Here is a 21203-nt window from a genome sequence, read left to right as displayed (position 1 = left end):
TTCCAAAAGAGCCACACGCTCTTTAATTTAAGCCTCTCCCAGGGCACACCAAACTCCACCTTCAAGTTGTCCTCAACGGACATAAACACAGGGGTAAAATACCCAATCTACTGAGGTCTATTAAATGAAAAGCAGGTTAATTAAATGACCTCTAAAACAATTTGAGAGGAGGCGAACTTGCACTCCTAATACACTTTGATTTTTAAAACCTACTTTGGCACTAGGCCGTTATTACAAGGGCTAATCCCATACTACAGAGGTGACTTAATAGCAATTTACATTACATTACGGAAGAATTGGTTGAGAAAATAAGTTCACCTCAAGACGATGTGAGTGGGAGCTCGAGAGGGTTAAGCACTCTCTATCCCGATATGTCGTTTTAAAATAGAATAGATACCAGTTGTTTTTACATTTTAGGAAAAGGTTACATGGTTGAACGCTTAGAACCCGCCCCGAAAGTTAAACTGCTGAGCAAGAAAAGAAAGAATTTATTAATCGGCCATTACCTTATGTTGACCGCTGCCGAAGAAAGAGGCGCTTCCCGCCTCCTGCTATGCACTTAATACACTGGAAGATGGAACAGAAGTGGCGCAGAGACCCAAAAATCAGCAGTTTATATCCTCTCGTGGAAGGTTCTAGGCGTTAGGGGAATGAAAACACCCGCCCACAATGTTTTTATTGGATAGGACCCCGCAACAGATACAAGTTGGGGGAAGATACACCAGATTGGTCAGAAATTACTAAAAGAAATTCGGGATTGGATAAATCTAAAACAAGGGGAAAAAGAGGGGTATACAGCCAACTTAAACAATAACAGAAGGAAATTTAACAAGAAACAAACTTTTGAAATAAAAATTTCTCCAACAAAATAGTTCTTTGACTCCGCACTAGGGTGCACTATGGTTGATCTTCAGGAGTGTCCTCTAGAAGAGAAAGTTCACACTTCTTACTTCAAGCGAAACAAAAACACATCAAAAGTGACACAGTTCAAAAACTCAAAATTTTCCACGTGGTGACATCTTCTGAGAAAGTAGAGAATTAATAGAGTAGATAAAGTTCAACCTTCCTCCAGAAGAGGAGTTTCAACTGGCGCAACTTTTAAATAAACGGTGTAGAGGTGTACCGCCCGGTACAGACCTCCCCCCCCCCCCCAAAAGTTCCTCCAGGGGTGACACATGAAATCAGTTTGAAACAAAGTCCAAGTAATGATGTTGATATGAAGATAGATAGCAGAAGCATTTACAAGATTTCTTAATTCAGTTTCAAAATGTTGTTGTTGCAGGTGAATGAAAGTCTTTAAGTTTGTAGAATTTGAATTTCTGAAGATAAACTTTTAATACTTAAAAGTGAAGAAAATTTTTTTGCACGGTCCACCAAATATTGCTGTTGAATTCCCAAGTGTAGTCATAGCTTATAGTAACTGTCCATGTAGTTGAGGTTAATGAAGTAGGATGGCCGGACCGGCCGTTGCAGCTTGCGTCCAAAGGAGGCCGCTCGGACCCCTCAAGTACCCTGAGATACCGCTCGCCCGCACTATGAGGGGAGCGGAGGTGTTGAAGCACGCCGCGCCCGCGGTGAACATATACAGGCTGCGGGCAAGTAGCAGGTCGTGCGCCGCACATCAGCCTTGGCCGGGAGGAGAGCTCCGGCTCGCCGTGCACATGTCGTCCTCGCTGGGGCCGAGGGGGCCCGTCCTCGAACCCAGCCGCGGCACAGCGCCGCGCGGCTGCGGGGGCACTGAAACATTAAGCTAGGCGGCAGAATTGTGTTGGACCATCATGTTACTTTTGAGGGCACAGGCATGTAAGGAGATTGAGGGGCCAGCGGCGTGCAGATATCCATGGCATTTCATCTAAGCCAGCCACTGAGTGTGGTGGAGCAGGAGACGGGAGCGTGGTAATGGCCGTGACAAGGACAGGATGTCAGTTTAACAATCGGGGGAGGTTTACAAGAAATGCTTACATATAAAATAAAATATTATAGAAGGAGCAGAATGCCTTAAAAGTTGAACTCAAAAAAAAATATAACCTTCATATTCCTTTCAAATTATATGACGCAAGTTGACACAAAATTTACACTGGTTTCACCTGGGACAGGTGAACCCTAAATATCCTCTCGGTGGCTGGGTTGCTTACTAACAATGTAACCGGAGTAAGAAAATCGAGAATGATACATGGCCCATGAAATCTGGGGGCAAGCTTGCCCGCGGGAACAAAATTCTTGACCATAACCTGGTCACCTACCTTCAAAGGGGTGGGTCTCCGTCCACGATCATACCTTTCCCTAACCTTTTCATGAGACACTTTAAGATTGGCTTTAGCCTTCTTCCAAAGATCTTTAATATTGTCCGGATCTATTGTCTCGGGTAGAATGTCACTCAGAGACCAGAGGTTAGAGAGCGGCGTGTTGGGAACAAACTTAAACATCAAAGAAGCTGGAGTAAACTTATGAGATTCATGAACCGCCGAATTCAAAGCAAAAGCTAACCAATGCAGGGACGTGTCCCACCTAGAATGATCTTCATGATGATAGGCAATAAGTGCGGACCTGAGATTACGGTTAACCCGTTCAGCCAGAGATGGTTGAGGGTAATAAGCAGAAGTAGTTACATGAGAGATGGACAAGTCAAAACAGAATTTACGAAATAAATTAGATGTAAAAGCCTTAGCATTATCAGATACAATATATTGACACGGACCAAAGGAAGCAAAAATAGAATTTAAACAAGTAATGGTGGACTGAGCGGTAGCCAGCTTAGTCGGAAATAACCAAGAAAATCTGGTAAAACCATCTACACACACAAAGATGAACTTGTTGGCATTACCCTTTGACTGGGGGAAGGGTCCTACATAATCAATATACAGGCGTTCCATTGGGCGCGACGCTTGATGAGAAGACAAGAGGCCTACCTTGGTGGACATGGTCGGTTTACTAAGCAAGCAGGATTTACAAGCCTTTACAAGTTCCCGAATTTCACCGTCCATACCTTTCCAGATGAACATGTCACGAATCTTCTCACGAGTTTTAAAGATACCAAGATGCCCTCCTAATGGGGTCTCATGATAATACTTGAAGATCATAGGTACAAGAACCGCTGGAACAACAACTTTCATCATCTTATCATGCCTCGAAGGGCAACATAGAACACCATTCCTCAGAACATAAGGGACAACATGTTCCCCAGAAGAAAGGGTTTCCAATATCGGAGCCAGCGTCGGGTCTTCACGTTGGTATTTCTCAATATCCCTAAAAAGCATGGGAGCATCTGTTAAGATGGCATTAACACCAGATAGTATGGACTCGGAAGGTGATGAACTGTCGACCGGTTCGTAGGTCTCGACGTCGTTATAAAACATACGGCTGAGTCCATCAGCAACAACATTTTCGGTACCTCTGATATGTCTAACATCAAACTGGAAGGCGGAAGTACGAATAGCCCAGCGGGCTATACGACCAGTACGACGCGGTCTACCTAAGACCCAGCTTAAGGCTTGATTATCTGTCTCCAGGTCGAATTTGACGTGTTCCAGATAGAGACGGAACTTTTCTAAGGCGAATAAGACTGCCAAACCTTCAAGCTCATATATGGAGTACTTTGCTTCTTGAGCCGAAAGAGTCCTAGATGCATAGGCGATGGGGCGCCTCCCTAGTTCAGTCTCTTGGAGAAGGACTGCAGGTACCGCCGACGACGACGCGTCGGTTTGGACGATGAATTTCTTCGAGAAATCAGGCATAGCAAGTACAGGGGCATTACAGAGAGCTAATTTAAGGTCTTCAAAAGCGGCTTGTTGAGAAGGTCCCCACTCGAATTTGATGCCTTTCCTACGAAGAAGGTTTAAGGGCGCCGCTCTATTAGCGAAGTTAGGAATAAACTTCCTGAAGAAATTCACCATACCAATGAACCTGGCGATACCTTTAATGTCCTTGGGAGGTTTAAAATCACGGATGGCCTGTGTTCTAGAATGATCGACTGCTACCCCATCGGGTGACACAATATGCCCTAGGAATGACATAGAGGGCTTAGCAAAGGCAACCTTGGACAACTTAACAGTTAACCCAGCCTTACGAAGGCGATCGAGAACTTCTCGCAGATGATCTAGGTGTTCTTCAAAAGTCTCTGAAAATACTACGACATCATCTAAGTAGTGGTATAAGTACTCGAATTTGATGTCGGAGAAGACCCTATCTAGCAGCCTAGTGAGTACAGCTGCTCCCGTAGGGAGCCCGAAAGGTACGCGGTTGTATTCATATAAATTCCAGTCCGTGTCAAACGCTGTAAGGTGTTTAGACACTTCGGCAAGGGGAATTTGATTATAGGCCTGATTCAAGTCCAAGATGGTGAAGAACTTGGCCTTACGAAACCATGAAAAACAAGAATGAAGGTCAGGAAGGGGCACAGACTGCAACACCACCTTCCGATTGAGAGCCCTGTAATCAATGACAGGCCTGAAGCCTCCTTGGGGTTTCGGGACTAGAAAAATAGGCGATGAATACGCCGACTTAGAGGGCCTAATAATACCATCCTTCAACATCTGATCGATAATTTCCTTCAGAGCCTTCATTTTAGGTGGAGATAGCCTATACGGTGGAAAACGGACAGGAATCGAATCCGTAACCTCAATTTTGTATTCAATAAGGTCAGTAACACCAAGAGTATCAGAGAATACCTCGGGAAACGACTGACACAGTTTGCGAATACTATCAGCCTGCTCCTCAGGTAGATGTCTAAGGTCTAACAACATCTCATCATGGGTAGGCGAAATAGAAGAACATGACACAGAATTACACTTTAATAGTGGGATTTTACAATTAGAAGCAAATTTGAATGTGCACGACCTAGACTGCAGATCGAGCACAAGACCAGTGTGAGAAATAAAGTCAGCTCCCAATATAATGGGGCAAGACAATTGCTTGGCCACAAACAATTTAACTTTCCATGTAAACTTAAAAACACGAATTTTGACCAGTAAGGAACCTAGAATTTCTAATGGAGATGAATTAGCCGAAACGTATTGGACAGGAGAAGAGACATAGTCAGGAAGTTTACAAACAGATTTCAATTTAGAATACCATTCAGCCGAAATAATCGAACAAACACTGCCTGAATCTAAGAGAGCTGTTATAGGCTCGTTATTTAACTCAATCTTAAGAAAAGGAACAGGTGCGGGGGTATCCGCCGCAATCCTAAGACATTCTTTAGGGCATTCAAAAGATGAATTTGAAGGCTGATCGTTCTCTGCATTTACAACCTGTTTACTAGGGGCTGAGTCTCGGGAAGATGGATTAGTCGACTCAGCCGAAGCCACTAGTCACTTTTTATTATTGGCATAGGTGGAATTTGCACCAGAAGTTGAGCAGGAGGGGGTGCTATTTGAGTTGGGACAATTCTTGGCAATATGTGAGAAAGCCCCACATTTAAAACAGCCTTGTGATGACCCGGCTCCATTCCTCGTCCCACTTGACTTGATCAGCGGACACTTGTTGCGCAGATGGTCAGGCGACCCGCAAGCATAACATTTACGGGGATTGACTGATCGGCGAGGTGAAGGCCGAGTATTACTAAAGGAAGGCGGGGGTTCTTTCGCGACACGCAAAGAATCGGCGTATCTAACTCCTTCCGCTGAGACGGCCAATGCTTCAAGTTCAGAAAAGGTTTGCGGGCACGCCGCGAAACACAAATATGATCTATAAGATGGTGAAATGCCTTCTACGATAGCCTGTACAATCTGATCCTCAGGAAAGTGAAGAGCAAACACCCTAGTATAAAACTTAATGTCCTGTATGAAATCAGCCAAGTTTTCATCCAACCTCTGTACTCGATAATAGTATTTCTGAATCAGAGATGACCTCGCGCGGGCAGGAATAAAATTTGCAAGTAGATGTGCATGAAAATCTTCGATGGATGACTGTTCAGCTATGGCTCTTACTATTTTGTCGGAGAGAATACCAATAGCATACGGATAGATAATTTGCAAGATTTGACATGGAGACAGAGAAAAAACAAGGGCATGATCCTGAAATTCCACTAGAAATCTTAAAAATGAAATTACGTCACTGGTGGTATTAACAGAAAACTTGGATATACCTCTGAGCAACATTGCCAATGGATGGGGTAAACTACTGAACCCAGGTGACATAGTCGGTAAGGGTTTCAATGGCAAGGAAGTTAATTCAGAACGGATGTTACTCAATGATGCACGACGTTCAGATTCGTTGTCCAATGGGGCAGGGATAGTTTGAGCAGCAACGGTTATCCTATTAACTTCTCCCTTGGGAGGCGCTTCCTCACTACCTGCATTCACTATGGTGGGCTGATCAGATTTGGGAGGAACTTCCCCAGTTAACAATTGAGTGACCTTGCTAGATAATTCGGAAATATTTTCCAGGAGCGTACTAGCTTCTTCCTCTGAACGTCATTCAGTTTTAGGGACAACAGATCGTTAACCCTATTCGAAAAATGATATAGCCTGCCTTGCACACGCTTAATTTGATTAGGAGACGGATCATTTTCATCAAAAAAACTAACTACAGAAGCTAGCCCAGTAATATTCTCCGTGATCGTGGAAAGAGAGTCGTCAATTTCTTTCTCTCCCAAATTGGGGATGGAAATGGGCAAATCAAGGGACTCTCTAAGCTTGTTTGTGTCTACTGCAACCGTGCCTCCAGATTGTACATTTCTAATAGTCAATTCATAGATCAACTCCTCCTTGCGCAAATAGTTAAGAAGGAGAACATCGCGAGGGCCGGGCATGATGACAGAACAATTTGGAAAAATCAAAAAATTCCAGCAACTGAGAAAATGGTTAGAGTTCGGATCAAAACAATGTCTAGCCGTCAAAAGGGGCTAAATTGAGACCCATTCAACCACGCTCTGCTACCACTTGTTACCGAGTTTTGTTGGTAGGTAGAGGTGTAAGAAGGTGCGGGCGTGAATGGGTCTCAAACTACGGAATCAAAATTAATGTAAAATTTAACAAGGTTATATTTTCTTTTCAATATTAAGTAATAACAAAGAACAGGTACTTAGTAGCCGAAACACAATTTGAAATGTACAATTACAGGGATTACAGAGTTTGGGCTTCGAGCCCTGAGTTCACAATTTTTGAGCAACTAGCCCAACTTTCCGATATACAAATTTTAACAAAGGGGCAGAAGACCCCAATCAAACCCTGGAGCACTTGCTCCAAATTACACAGTAAAGCCTCCTCGAGGCATACAACACTCCGTTTCCAAAAGAGCCACACGCTCTTTAATTTAAGCCTCTCCCAGGGCACACCAAACTCCACCTTCAAGTTGTCCTCAACGGACATAAACACAGGGGTAAAATACCCAATCTACTGAGGTCTATTAAATGAAAAGCAGGTTAATTAAATGACCTCTAAAACAATTTGAGAGGAGGCGAACTTGCACTCCTAATACACTTTGATTTTTAAAACCTACTTTGGCACTAGGCCGTTATTACAAGGGCTAATCCCATACTACAGAGGTGACTTAATAGCAATTTACATTACATTACGGAAGAATTGGTTGAGAAAATAAGTTCACCTCAAGACGATGTGAGTGGGAGCTCGAGAGGGTTAAGCACTCTCTATCCCGATATGTCGTTTTAAAATAGAATAGATACCAGTTGTTTTTACATTTTAGGAAAAGGTTACATGGTTGAACGCTTAGAACCCGCCCCGAAAGTTAAACTGCTGAGCAAGAAAAGAAAGAATTTATTAATCGGCCATTACCTTATGTTGACCGCTGCCGAAGAAAGAGGCGCTTCCCGCCTCCTGCTATGCACTTAATACACTGGAAGATGGAACAGAAGTGGCGCAGAGACCCAAAAATCAGCAGTTTATATCCTCTCGTGGAAGGTTCTAGGCGTTAGGGGAATGAAAACACCCGCCCACAATGTTTTTATTGGATAGGACCCCGCAACAGATACAAGTTGGGGGAAGATACACCAGATTGGTCAGAAATTACTAAAAGAAATTCGGGATTGGATAAATCTAAAACAAGGGGAAAAAGAGGGGTATACAGCCAACTTAAACAATAACAGAAGGAAATTTAACAAGAAACAAACTTTTGAAATAAAAATTTCTCCAACAAAATAGTTCTTTGACTCCGCACTAGGGTGCACTATGGTTGATCTTCAGGAGTGTCCTCTAGAAGAGAAAGTTCACACTTCTTACTTCAAGCGAAACAAAAACACATCAAAAGTGACACAGTTCAAAAACTCAAAATTTTCCACGTGGTGACATCTTCTGAGAAAGTAGAGAATTAATAGAGTAGATAAAGTTCAACCTTCCTCCAGAAGAGGAGTTTCAACTGGCGCAACTTTTAAATAAACGGTGTAGAGGTGTACCGCCCGGTACAATTATTATTATTATTTCTTAATCTGTTTACCATCGAGGGTTAGTTTTTCCTGGGATTCAGCGAGGTATCTCACGTCTACCGCCTCAAGGGCAGTGTCCTGGAGCGTGAGACTTGGGGTCGAGAGGGTACAATTGGAGAGAATGACCAGTACCTCGTCCAGGTGGCCTCATCTGCTATGCTGAATGGGGGCCTTGTTGGGGGATAGACAAGGAAGAGGGAAGGAAGCGGGCGTGGCCTTAAGTTAGGTATCATCCTGTCATTTGCCTGGAGCAGAAGTGGGAAATCATGGAAAACCACTTCGAGGATGGCTGCGGTGGGAATCGAAACCTCCCTCTATTCATTTGAACTCCCGAGGCTGCGTGGAGCCAGTTCCAGCCCTCATACCACTGTTTAAATTTCATGGGAGTGCCGGGAATCGAACCCGGGCCTCTGGGGGTGGCAGCTAATCACACTAACCACTACACCACAGAGACGGACTTTTTATGATTATTATTATTATTATTATTATTCTTTCTTCGTTTCGGCCTGCTGTGGACCACGTTATTTCAACCGTTTGCATCCTTGAGCTTTAATTCTTCCCCAGTACTCACGCATTCTCGTTCTGTGAGCCTCCTTCCTTTCATCAGTCCACTTCTTGCCTGTTTTCAACTTTGGCCTTTCTTGGAACCTCTTGTATCCCTGGAGCTTTTTCTGGAGAGGAGCACGTTTCTGGATGTCTTCGAGTGTGATTCCTATTTCTTGAAGGTCTTTTTCAACTTCGATAAACCAGGGTCCCTTGGTTTTCTTGTTAAGAAAGTAGGAAAAGATCCTATTGGTTTGTCTCTGTGTGCTCATGCGTGCTATATGGCCATAAAAATTAATCCTCCTTTTCCGAATCGTGTCCGTTATCCTCTCCATATGTTGGTACAGAACGCTGTTGTGTCGTCTCCTGTACTCACCATTTTCTTTGATTGGTCCAAGAATCTTTCTCAGGATTTTTCTTTCTTTAGCTTCTAGCTTCTCCATCAGACCTTTTCTGTTCATTGCAAGGCATTCTGCTGCGTACAGTGCTTCCGGGCGTACAACCGAACAATAATGCCTAAGCTTGGCGTTGATGGACACTGATCTTTTGTTGTAGACATTCCTAGACAGCTGATATGCCACCTCCATCTTGTTGATTCTGCACATGATTGCTTCTTTCTCAGAGTTGTTAGGTACTATCCACTATTATTATTATTATTATTATTATTATTATTATTATTAGCCAGTTCTGTGTTGTCTCTTAATCCAAGACCCTGGGTTCGTTTTCCGGCTAGTTCAAGGATTTTAATTCTGAACTGAGGAGTAGAACGGGGTTCCAAGCTCTTAGATACAGGAAGAAAGACCGAGCTCGATAGCTGCAGTCGCTTAAGTGCGGCCAGTATCCAGTATTCGGGAGATAGTAGGTTCGAACCGCACTGCCGCCAGCCCTGAAGATGGTTTCCCGTGGTTGCCCATTTTCACACCAGGCAAATGCTAGGGCTGTACCTATTAAGGCCATGGCCGCTTCCGTCCCACTCCTAGACCTTTCTTGTCCTCTCGTCAGCAAAAGACCTATCTGTGTCGGTGCGACGTAAAGCAACTTTAAAAAAAAATGGTAGTGAGCGCACAGTGAGAAGATGACGCTACTGACCTAGTGTACATGGACGAACAGTGGATGCCGTGGTTGCAATTAGTGGTGAGGACAGAGCGGAGCGGAGCGGAGCAGTTGTTGTGACGTCATCACACGGTAGTACCGAGTAAACTACAAAGTGAATGTAATGTGGCGGCACGTTTAAATACGTTATTGGTATGGCAACGTAAATCCAATGCCCTTTTCTCACAACATAACCAATTTGCTGAATACAGCAATGTTGCTTTCTGCTGGAGAAGCCGACCTGCTCATTTCATCCTTGTGATGCCTCTTGATATAATCCCACAAATTTGATACGCCACCACCCATCGCGTAAATGCGGCCGCAAAATTTGCATTTTGCTTATTTTTATCACCAGTAATTTCGAAGAACTGCCATGCATCAGACGGTTTTCGTGGCATTTGTGGTACACATTTCTGTAAAAATTTATGCAATTCCTTAAATTTTCTAAAACATTAATACCATCTCAAAATGGGAATAAATATCAAACTAATGCCACAATTATTATCTACTATGCTTTGCATTATCTACAAAACACAACAAGCGGAGGAAATATAGACGCAAATTAAGAAACACAGACTGAATACAGGCATAATACTCTTACAAGGGGGGCCACGATGTTCGGATCACGGAGTATCTTCAAACTTTGTACACATTTAGTAGTACATTAGGACAAGAATATGTGCAAGTAGTAAGGTGTAGGCTACTACTAAGGCGTTCTCGAGAAAATCACAAGATAAGTTTTCGCGTCGAATATGTACCTGTGCGTTGCGACTATGAGGGCGAAACGGTGGTGGTCGAGTGGTTAGCGTTCAAGCTCCGTAATCGCTGGCTCGCTGGATCGACTCCCGCTTGTCGTTATGTTTTTCAACACTGGTCAAATTCTTTCATATACATTACAATTCAAAGGTAATATACTGAAAAAAGGTATATTTGCATGAACTTTTATTGGATTTCCAATGTTATTTGGCTCTTTACTAATGTTTATCATTACAAAAAATTTCTTTCTTTCTTTCTTTCTTTCTTTCTTTCTTTCTTTCTTTCTGTATAAATGATATATATTTTTTGTAGTCCACCTCTGTCGTGGAATGGTTAGTGTGACTGGCTGCCACCCCCAGATGCCCGCGTTTGATTCCCGGCTCTGCCACGAAATTTGAAATTTCTAATACTGTAACCGACACTTTCCAGTTATCGTTGGCATTGTAGTAACATTGTTATTGTTAACAATTGTTAATAATTTATTGTTGATACTTAATATTGTTGATTATACCGATTGTTATCTTTTATACTTATTTAAACTTCTTTCTTAATCTGCTTAACCTCCAGGGTCGGTTTTTCCCTCGGACTCAGCGAGGGATCTCACCTCTACAGCCTCAAGGGCAGTGTCCTGGAGCTTCAGACTTTGGGTCGGGGATACAACTGTGAAGGATGACCAGTACCTCGCCCAGGCGACCTCACCTTCTATGCTGAACAGTGGCCTTGCGGGGGGAATGGGAAGATTGGGAGGGATAGACAAGGAGGAGGGAAGGAAGCGGCCGTGGCCTTAAGTTAGGTACCATATCGACATTTGCCTGGAGGAGAAGTGGGAAACCACGGAAAACCACTTCCAGGATGGCTGAGTGGGAATCGAACCAACCTCTACTCAGTTGACCTCCCGAGGCTGAACGGACTCCGTTCCAGCCCTCGTACCACTTTTAAATTTCGTGGCAGAGCCGGGAATCGAACCTTGCCCTCCGGGGGTGGCAGCTAATCACACTAACCACTTCACCACAGAGGCGGACATCTTATTCAAACTTATAAGTGAAAAATGGCTCTCCATAGGCTGTATCTAATAAATAAATAAATAAATTAATTAATTAATAGAAAAATTAAAAATTCCAATTCCAATTACAAATAAGTTCATCATCATCATCATCTGTTTACCCTCCAGGTTCGGCTTTTCCCTCGGACTTAGCGAGGGATCCCACCTCTACCGCCTCAAGGGCAGTGTCCTGGAGCTTCAGACACTTGGTCGGGGGATACAACTGGGGAGTATGACCAGTACCTCGCCCAGGCGGCCTCACCTGCTATGCTGAACAGGGGCCTTGTGGAGGGATGGGAAGATTGGGAGGGATAGGCAAGGAAGAGGGAAGGAAGCGGCCGTGGCCTTAAGTTAGGGACCATCCCGGCATTCGCCTGGAGGAGAAGTGAGAAACCACGGAAAACCACTTCCAGGATGACTGAGGTGGGAATCGAACCCACCTCTACTCAGCTGACCTCCCGAGGCTGAGTTGACCCCGTTCCAGCCCTCGTACCACTTTTCAAATTTTCGTGGCAGAGCCGGGAATCGAACCCGGGCCTCCGGGGGTGGTGATGACGAACGTAATTTGTAACTGTATTTGAGTAAGTAACTGTAATTCACATTGTTTTGATGCAACTCTCCATGCCATCGTTCGAATTATTGTTATTCACGAAGCAAGAATGATATCAAGTAGTTTCTGCATCCTACATCTGCTCTAATCTGCTTGTCATATTCATACCTTGGTCTACCCCTACCGTTCTTACCGCCTACACTTCCCTCAAACACTATCTGCACAAATCCTGGATGTCTTAAGATGTGTCCTGTCATTCTATCTCTTCTTCTCGTCAAATTTAGTCAAATCGATCTTCTCTCACCAATTCGATTCAGTATCTCTTCATTCGTGATTCTATCTATCCATCTCCCCTTCAGCATTCTTCTGTAACACCACATTTCAAAAGTTTCTATTCTCTTTCTTTCTGAGCAAGTTATCGTCCATGTTTCACTTCCATACAATACCACGCTCCAGATGAAAGTCTTCAGAAACATCTTTCTAATTCCTATATCAATGTTTGAAGTGAGCAAATTTCCTTTCTTAAGAAAGCTCTTCCTTGCTTGTATGTCCAACTTACTTGTGCCATCGTTAGTTATTTTACTACCCAAGTAACAATATTCATCTACTTCTCTTAACACTTCACTTTCTAATCTAATATTACCTGTCTTCGTACGACTGCGCACCAATATTTGGACTTATGTATTTTCATCTTGTACTCCATACCCAAGACTCTGTCCGTACCATTCAGCAATTTCTCGAGATCTTCTGCAGTCTCAGATAAAATAACAATATCATCGGCGAATCTCAAGGTTTTGATTTCCTCTCCTTGGATTGTGATTCCCCTTCCAAATTCCTCTTTGATTTCCTTTACTGCCTGTTCTATGTAAACAGTGAATAACTAATATCCAAAGGAAATGTGTGGCAGATATTTTAGTTTCGGAATTAAAAGCGAAATAAGTATTAATTTTACAGGAATTCGTAAACATTCGTAAAAAATGTTTGCTATGAAAGTACGTGAGCAATCTGTAAAATCCACTTACCCTGGTGATATCCAGCTGGGCACTGTAGTAGAAGTTTCATGTTTATTCCTTATCAGTGTTGTAAGAGAGGTCAGCATTCCTCTCAAGGAAATTTTCCTGATTGCTGGGTCATGACTCCATCCTACAGTAGTAACAATGCAGCGCGATAGCATAATGCCCAGTGACGTTTATCTTTACAACTCGTTGATATCATTCTGCCTTAGGGAAAAGAAAAATAATAATAATAACACGAACGATGAAATAGCAGAGAAGAATTAGCATGTCAAAAATTAGTAATTTCGTGTGGCTCTTTCTAGCCTAAATCATCTGCATGTGTAGGTAACTGCGTGTTATTGTGGTGGAAGATAGTGTCATGTGTGGTGTGTGAGTTGCAAGAAGTTGGGGACTGCACAAACAACCAGGCCCCGAGCCACTGGAATTAACCAATGAAGGTTCAAATCCCCTACCCGGCCAACGAGTCGATGTCTAATACTGATGTGATGCCAATTCGGCGGGACGTGCTCCGGGCAGTAGTAAATTGCATTGAAAAAGTGGGGAATAGCCGCCTCTGTGGTATGGTGGTTAATCTGACTACCTGCCACCCCTCCGACGACCGGGATCGATTCCTGCCTCTGGCACGAATTTTCAAAAGTGGTACGAGGGCTGGAACGGGATCCATTCAGCCTCGGGTGGTCAAGTGAGTACAGGGGAGAGGGGGAGTTCGAATCCCACCCCAGCCACCCTCGAAGTGGTTTTCCGTAGTTTCCCACTTCTCCTTGAGGCGAATGCCGGGATGGTGCCTAACTTAAGACCACGACCGCTTTCTTGCCTCTTCCTTGTCTATCCCTTCCGATGTTCCCATTTCCCCACAAGGCCCATGTTCAGCATAGCAGGTGAGAACGCCTGGGCGAGATACTGGTCATCCTCCCTCACATGTAGCCCCCCGGACGCATAGCCTCGCCTTCAACGCAACTGCCCTTGAAGCGATAGAGGTTGGATCCCTTATCAGTCAATCACCACCGATCTGTATTTAGGCCCAGGTGGCAGGCTCCCTACCTGTTGTTTTCCTAGTCTCTTCTTAAATGATTGTAAAGGAATTGGAAATTTATTGAACATCTCCCTTGGTAAATTATTCCAATCCCTAACTCACCTTCCTATAAACGAATATTTTCCCAATTTGTCTTCTTGAATTCCATTATGTTGTGATCTTTTCTACTTTTAACAACTCCACTGAAACTTATTCGCCTGTTAATATCATTCTACGCCATCTCTCCACTGGCAGCCCGGAGCATACTGTACCCTTTTCGTGGTCTCAGTACATCAATTCGTTTAGAATAGTCCTGCAACATGACATTAGAATGGAGTACCTTGGATGAGAACTTCGTACAAAGCCCTGCGTCGAAGTCTCATCTCACCTATTGGAGTAAAACGCTAGCTGCATCGGTAGACGACACGGTTAAGTGGAACGTCCTAAAGGGCAGTACGGTAAACTATCTATACAGTAGGGGAACCTCCTCTATGAGAGGAATACTATTTACCTATGAAATAAGAAGAATTAATTTTTTGCACACAATTTTAATACCTGGGAAAGCACATGGGTATTATGTACACGGATATGCAACCATATTAAACACATAAATTAAACACTGCAATTCTCTTGAGGTTGTAATGCCCTTTCTAGCCCTTTCTCTAGATTCGCATATCACTCTGAAAATATGCAAGACTTACATCGTTACACAGATAAATAATTAAATGAAGGCATATCTTGTGTTTAGCTCGCCTTGTTTACACTATTCAATTATATATTCAAAATGACAAATTGTTCTAGCGGCGAGTATTAAACATTAGCTGTCGAATGAACCAGGTGATAGACGTGTTTATATACGAGCACGTTAAAATATCTGAAAGTCGCATAACTTATTAGAAAACCCTATCTCACAAATGAGAATATATTACCTATCGTGTGTTCCAATGCGATGTCACTTAAATACTCTACACAACTTGGACATTTATACAACGATGGTCCCTGTTACGACATAGGTAACGAACGAAAGACCAATACAATATTCAAATAAATATCACTTCTGTAATAAATGACAACAAATACACTTGAAATTCAAATAATAGATCATGGACAGTAGGATCCGTCCGTAGTTGGCGGCAGTGGGCACAACTGCCTCTGGTGCTGTTGAGACACCAACTCGTGTCCTGTGACAGTTTGAGGTGCGAACTCCGATCTGAAATCCCTAGGCGGTTTAATTAACATAAAGAAATGGAGGGAGTTCTTTCATTCATTAGAACTGTAGACCCAACAGTGTTAATTTCTGACTGGTTGTATGTAATGCCGATACTGGAGAAGGGAAACGAGCCTCTTTGCAACACGTTCCTTTCAATGCGGTGACAGTGTTCCGCCTCTTTCCTCGCCTGGCTCGGCCATAAATTCTACAGGCCAGATGTGTTTACATTGTCTTCGCATTCACTTTCACTCTCAACACAAGGGAACCCAGTCGCTCCAGTTAGCGAGCCATCTGGGCGCTTTAATTTCAATCTCATCACTTTCCTCGGATGCCAATTGCATCAATAAAACACATCGGCTTTCATCTAGCCTAATTTATATCATCGGCGCGGAATTAACGCAACGCGCATATTATTCACTCATCTGGGGAGAGGTTCACATTTCATCAACACCGCATTTAATTATATCCATTTGTAAACTTTCTCTTAAATCAATAATAACTGATAATGAAGAAAGGAAGTTAAGAACCACTGAAATATATAAATAAGTCATTCATAAAATTGCCGGCTGTTGAGATTTATCTTCAGGGTCGTTGCCTTGTGACAAGGAGGTTTGAATCACTTGACATCTGGAAAATGATATTGGAAAAGGAGTCTATCTGGTAATTTCCCCACCCATGGAATTTAAACAGAATATATCTCATAAATTTTACTTTTTCTATTGAGCGTCATGAATTAAACAGCATTCACCTTGACATTTCAGCTTAGGTCGTCATGATACACCATTGAACATGTATTACCAAATAAACAGAATATTGATATAAATAATTAATATCTTTTAATTATGAAGTAACTCTCTCTTAATATCCCTCAATAATTAGTACTCAGTTTATTCCGGAACGCAAAAAATTCACACGCAGTCATGACTATTTTTACGAGAATGGACTCCATTTCACTGATGGCGTTGATATTATTTGAAAAGGCCCAACACGTTACCTTATGTAGAATCTCCGAAGAATTATATATGGCTAAAATTCATAACCATAGAATGTTGTTACAATGCAGCACCTCTCTCCCCAGTTCCGTCAACAGCAGATCTCGAATTCCCAATATGGCATGGGACATCTTCCGACAACTCATACAAAACATCTCCGATTACGCTCCAAAAGAAAGCAAGTATCACATCCGCTCACTACAAACTCCAACTCGAGAATAATCTGACACGTGTCGTGTCCACGCGAGTCCAAGCCCACGCAACTGCATTCAAAATGGCACAGTTGCGGGAATTTTCCACCTCAGCTCCGTCAGCAGTAGAACTTGCTCATAGAATCGTCACATACAGAACCGGGAAATAAACTGAGTGATCGAAGCACACTAGTCCCAAATGAATACAGGGAGTCTGTTATAATTAGAGAGTACCCATAAGAATTACCATGCCACAACGGCTAAATAATGAGCCATGCTAATATGGCATGTTCATAAAAATGATGTTTCCCATATTGCAAAGAGCTTGCATCGGCCTCAACTCAATTGACTTAAGTGTTTCCAAGATGGTACCAGAGAGGGCAGCTCCCTCGGTCGTGAGCACGGAAGATCATTATTTCGGCGATACAGTAGTTTTATCTCTTTGGTGCGATTCTTAGCATTGTTATGTGTGTGGAATATACACGTGGACCCCACGCAGATTGGATTGGCATTTTTATGCCATAAATGGGTTTTTGATAGATTTAAAATTGACCCACGCTACCATCCTTCTTGTTACTTTGATTATTAATATTACAGGTTTGTATTTATATTTTTTCTACCGTTAAATTGTACCGTTCGCCTCTTCCAATGATGGCCGATTGATATGCGTCCTGCTCTGCTGCATGAATGGGCTGCAAGCTAGTTGTCTTTATTGTGATTGCATTATGATGTATGTTGGGTCTCTGATTGATTTTATTTACGTGCACTACATTGTAAAGTATTTCGCCATCAATGAATGTATGCCCTGCGAGTCGACGTGGAGGTCCATTCGTGTCGTACGGTGTGCGTGAGCTGATGGGTGTATGTGTGACCACTGGGTCTCTATTATCCTACTGCTAATTGCTTGCGCCGTGCACGCTATCTCTGACATATGTGAGACGTTTGTTTGTGACCATGAGAGTCATACTATATGAGATTGTGTTCAACTTATTAACTGGAGCAAGTGCTCAGATTGTTTGCCGATACCGGCAGTGTCTGAATGTTTGGGTGTGTGCTGGTGAGTGAAAGGGGAGAAAGGATGACGTATCGGTCAGCTCATTTTATATTTTAATCTTGTTTCTGTGCCTCATGTTTGTTGCCGGCACGGTGATATTTATTTGGTCTTGGTTTCAATCACGGCCGTTTGCTTGCCCGCAAGGCCATCATGTTCTTTTCTTATTCAGGCTATGGGCATGCCTGTGATTCTCTTTGGGTTTAAATTTTATTTCCTTGGTCCAGAGATGTTTCTCTGTGCTATGTTGTGATCTCTCGTATCTTATTTTTAACTTCTCTGGACCCTTTTTCTTCTCAATGCCGCGTGGATGCTTTGATCGGTGTGGTCATTGTTGAGACGATGTGGAAGTTAAATAGACGCGTATATAATGAATTTTATTAATCTCGCGGAAAGAATGACCGAGTTGATCCGTATGGATTGTATTCACATTACCGCATTATGTAGCGGGATTGCAATTGAGACGGCGAGCCCGTCTTATGTATAATTTAAGCTTGGTGTTTGAAAAAGCTGTGCTCACGCATTAGTGTTATGACTTCAATTGGATGAGCTCTGCGCATGTACGTATCCTGTATTGTTTTTAATTGCTGGCTTCATTTCTTGTTTCTTTTTGATTTTATTATTTCAATAAACCCTCATTTAATTTAGTCGGGATTGTATTGCTAGTAGCTCATTGCTGTTCTGCTTTTGAAATGAGGACCGTTTCCAGTTCAGGGCTGTGTTTGGCCTTTCCTAGTCGCGGACCACGCCTCGAATCTCCCGACGTGTGTGCTTTATGATGAGGTTGGTTGTCGGTAGGGGAAGGGTCCGGCTCAATACATACATTTGAAATAGACACATTAAATAATAATAACAATAATATCTGACCGGGGTTTGTCAGGTTACACATTATAAGCTTGAAAAGCTCGGCCCCACCTCTCGGCATATCCAATACATACATACTATAGAAGAAAGAGTCCAATCGCTCGGGACAAAATATGTTGACACTCGCGATCTGGGTAAAACGCACACATTGTCACACCTCACTTGTCACTCCGTAATTTCTTCTTCACCATTCTTAATTCATATAGAGGGATTACCTAACATTTTACGTGAAGCATCAAATACAAAGAGCTTTAGAATCTCTGGATGACTCATATATGTTATAACTGATGATACATGGAGTGATTTTACGTGAATATTAAAAATCCCTTTAATTCCCATAATGCTTCACAATTAATCAAATCTAGGGCCATAAATATATCACGCACTAGTTCCCATAATAAAATAAAGAAAATACGGTTCTCCAACCATGAAGAAAAGTCAAAACAAACCCCATCAAGTAAATATTACCATCCCTTTGAGAACAACGAAATCCTACACTACATTTCTAAAGAATTAGCATGCATTAAGATATTTAAAATTTTACAGGAAATCCGACTTTCAGATATTTTGAGTGGAACTCAGCTGTCTGGATCACACCCACACCTCACCGAGGAAGGCACATACAGTAGTTTAGCCGCACATTGCGACTACATCAGCAACATGAAGTCCCGTGTTCGGCTGCAGTTGGATCGATGGCATGATGACTTGATTTCACGTTTAATGCGGGAAGTTCTCGACGTTCTACGGCGTGTCGGATAGGAACAGGCCTCCTGTGCGTCAGTCTTCTTCTTCCGTGGAGAATTATGTCAGTGGCACACAACACAATGAGGGGATCTGACTTGATTATAATTGTGATAAATGGCAACATTATAATTACTCGAGCCCTCCAATCAAGCAGCGATATTGTCTTGTAGCCCGCTGTTCAACCTCATTGCCTGTCTAATCCACTGTCGGCAGTTTAGGCCCCTAATTACACACGTTCGTACTTTCACTGTCATTAGGTGTCTGAGCCTATCATTACAAACGTAGTTTAATTCTGCCTAATTAAACACTAGTTCTTACAGGAACACAGATTAACTACTGCGTTTGGGGTTATTTAGCCGGTACTGCCCTGGTCAAGCACATCGTCACTGAGCCGCACTTTCTTCAAACAACTGACTATCCATTACTACACAGTTATTCGAGCTCCCGTGCTATTCCTTCGGCATTAATAAGTTCTTTAATTTAGTTACACGATCGCACAGCCTACTAGCGCTCGCTTCACATTCTCTTTCACTCACGTATAATTTACTCAAGCATTTCACATAATCGTCACAGTTAGGATTAAATGCCGTACTCTGTTAATATCGACAAACTTTCACATCCACTGTTAAATTATTATATCACTGACAGCATTTCAACTTCGTAGACACTATTTAAATAATTACTGACTGGTCACACTTCGTAGCACTGTAACAAGGAATACTATTACTGAAGAGTCTCTCACAGCACGTTCCACCTCACAATGCAACTGGTAGAATCGAAGTAAGATGATTGCTTTGGTTCGCATCCCTTTTTATAATGAAAGTGTGTCAGACTCGAGGGAGAGGGTAATGCTCCTCCTACTTGCGAAAATCGCTCCGTTAGCCCGAAGTTCCCAGGATAGGTTAAGGTATCAAATTAAATCTTGATTACCCGAGTTTCCACTGATCGATTCCTATCTTGATCGCTTCGCGCATTTTGCTACAATCTTGAAAGCGTTCTTTGGTAGCCCAGTGAGGGAGAGGCTTGTGGATCGGGGATCTTTTAGCTTCGTTCTCGCTGACAGCTTTCTCCAGATGGTCTGCACCTGTTAGGGTGTCTGTTTACTGCGTATATGATCTCATTATAATCAAGTAAAGCACTTCTTGGAGTCAAAAATTACTATAAAATTCGCTGCTTCTAATGAACCTTCGGTCATGGAAATCTGTTTTGTATTATGCGAATTACGTTATTCCTGTTCCTGGAAACAGTTGAAGACGGTGTATTGGTAGTGGTGTTTTCGCGGGAAAAAGAGCGAAGAAGTAATATTTTCCAGGGTTGAATGCAATGTTTGTGACCTGGTTAGCCCTCTCTTCTCTGTTGCGCCTGACTGAGAGCGTTTTTCACTTGCAGGCACAGTAGTTTACGGTGAGTACGCGTAACTAGAGTCCAGCCCATGGTGTTGGCGGCGCGCGACTCGTGTCCCGGGAACGGTAAACGTGCGCTAATTAAAGTAGAAGAGCGTGAAAAACGGCATATTTTATTTACAGGATACCGTAGTACACTCTTGCTGACGTGATGAACGGTCACAATACCACTTAGTCGAGCTGCTCGTCTCCTTTCTCTCAAGTCTTCCCAGCCCAAACTTTTCAACATTATCGTGACTCTACTTTCCTAAGCTGTTTGTAGGTCTCTCTTTCTTTCTACTTGTGATCATGTTCTCGCTCTCTTTGACATTAAATTTCATTCCATATTTTTCCACCTCATCTTCGCATGCATCTCTG

At 42.8% G+C, this 21203-nt stretch overlaps 1 protein-coding gene across 1 annotated transcript in view; it reads right to left on the bottom strand.

The window, feature by feature from the left end:
- Positions 1-13410, bottom strand: part of LOC136866557 (ETS-related transcription factor Elf-5) — a 95295-nt gene extending 81885 nt beyond the window's left edge. Inside the window, exon 1 of the mRNA XM_068226763.1 lies at positions 13386-13410. The gene's annotated coding sequence lies outside the window, so the exon portion shown is untranslated. The remainder of the gene's footprint in view (positions 1-13385) is intronic.
- Between the last annotated feature and the right edge of the window lie 7793 nt (positions 13411-21203).

Source organism: Anabrus simplex, chromosome 3, assembly GCF_040414725.1.
Source record: "Anabrus simplex isolate iqAnaSimp1 chromosome 3, ASM4041472v1, whole genome shotgun sequence".
NCBI classification, from domain to species: domain Eukaryota; kingdom Metazoa; phylum Arthropoda; class Insecta; order Orthoptera; family Tettigoniidae; genus Anabrus; species Anabrus simplex.
Note: the sequence above shows the minus strand (reverse complement) of the source record. Positions and strands in the feature narration are given on the sequence as shown.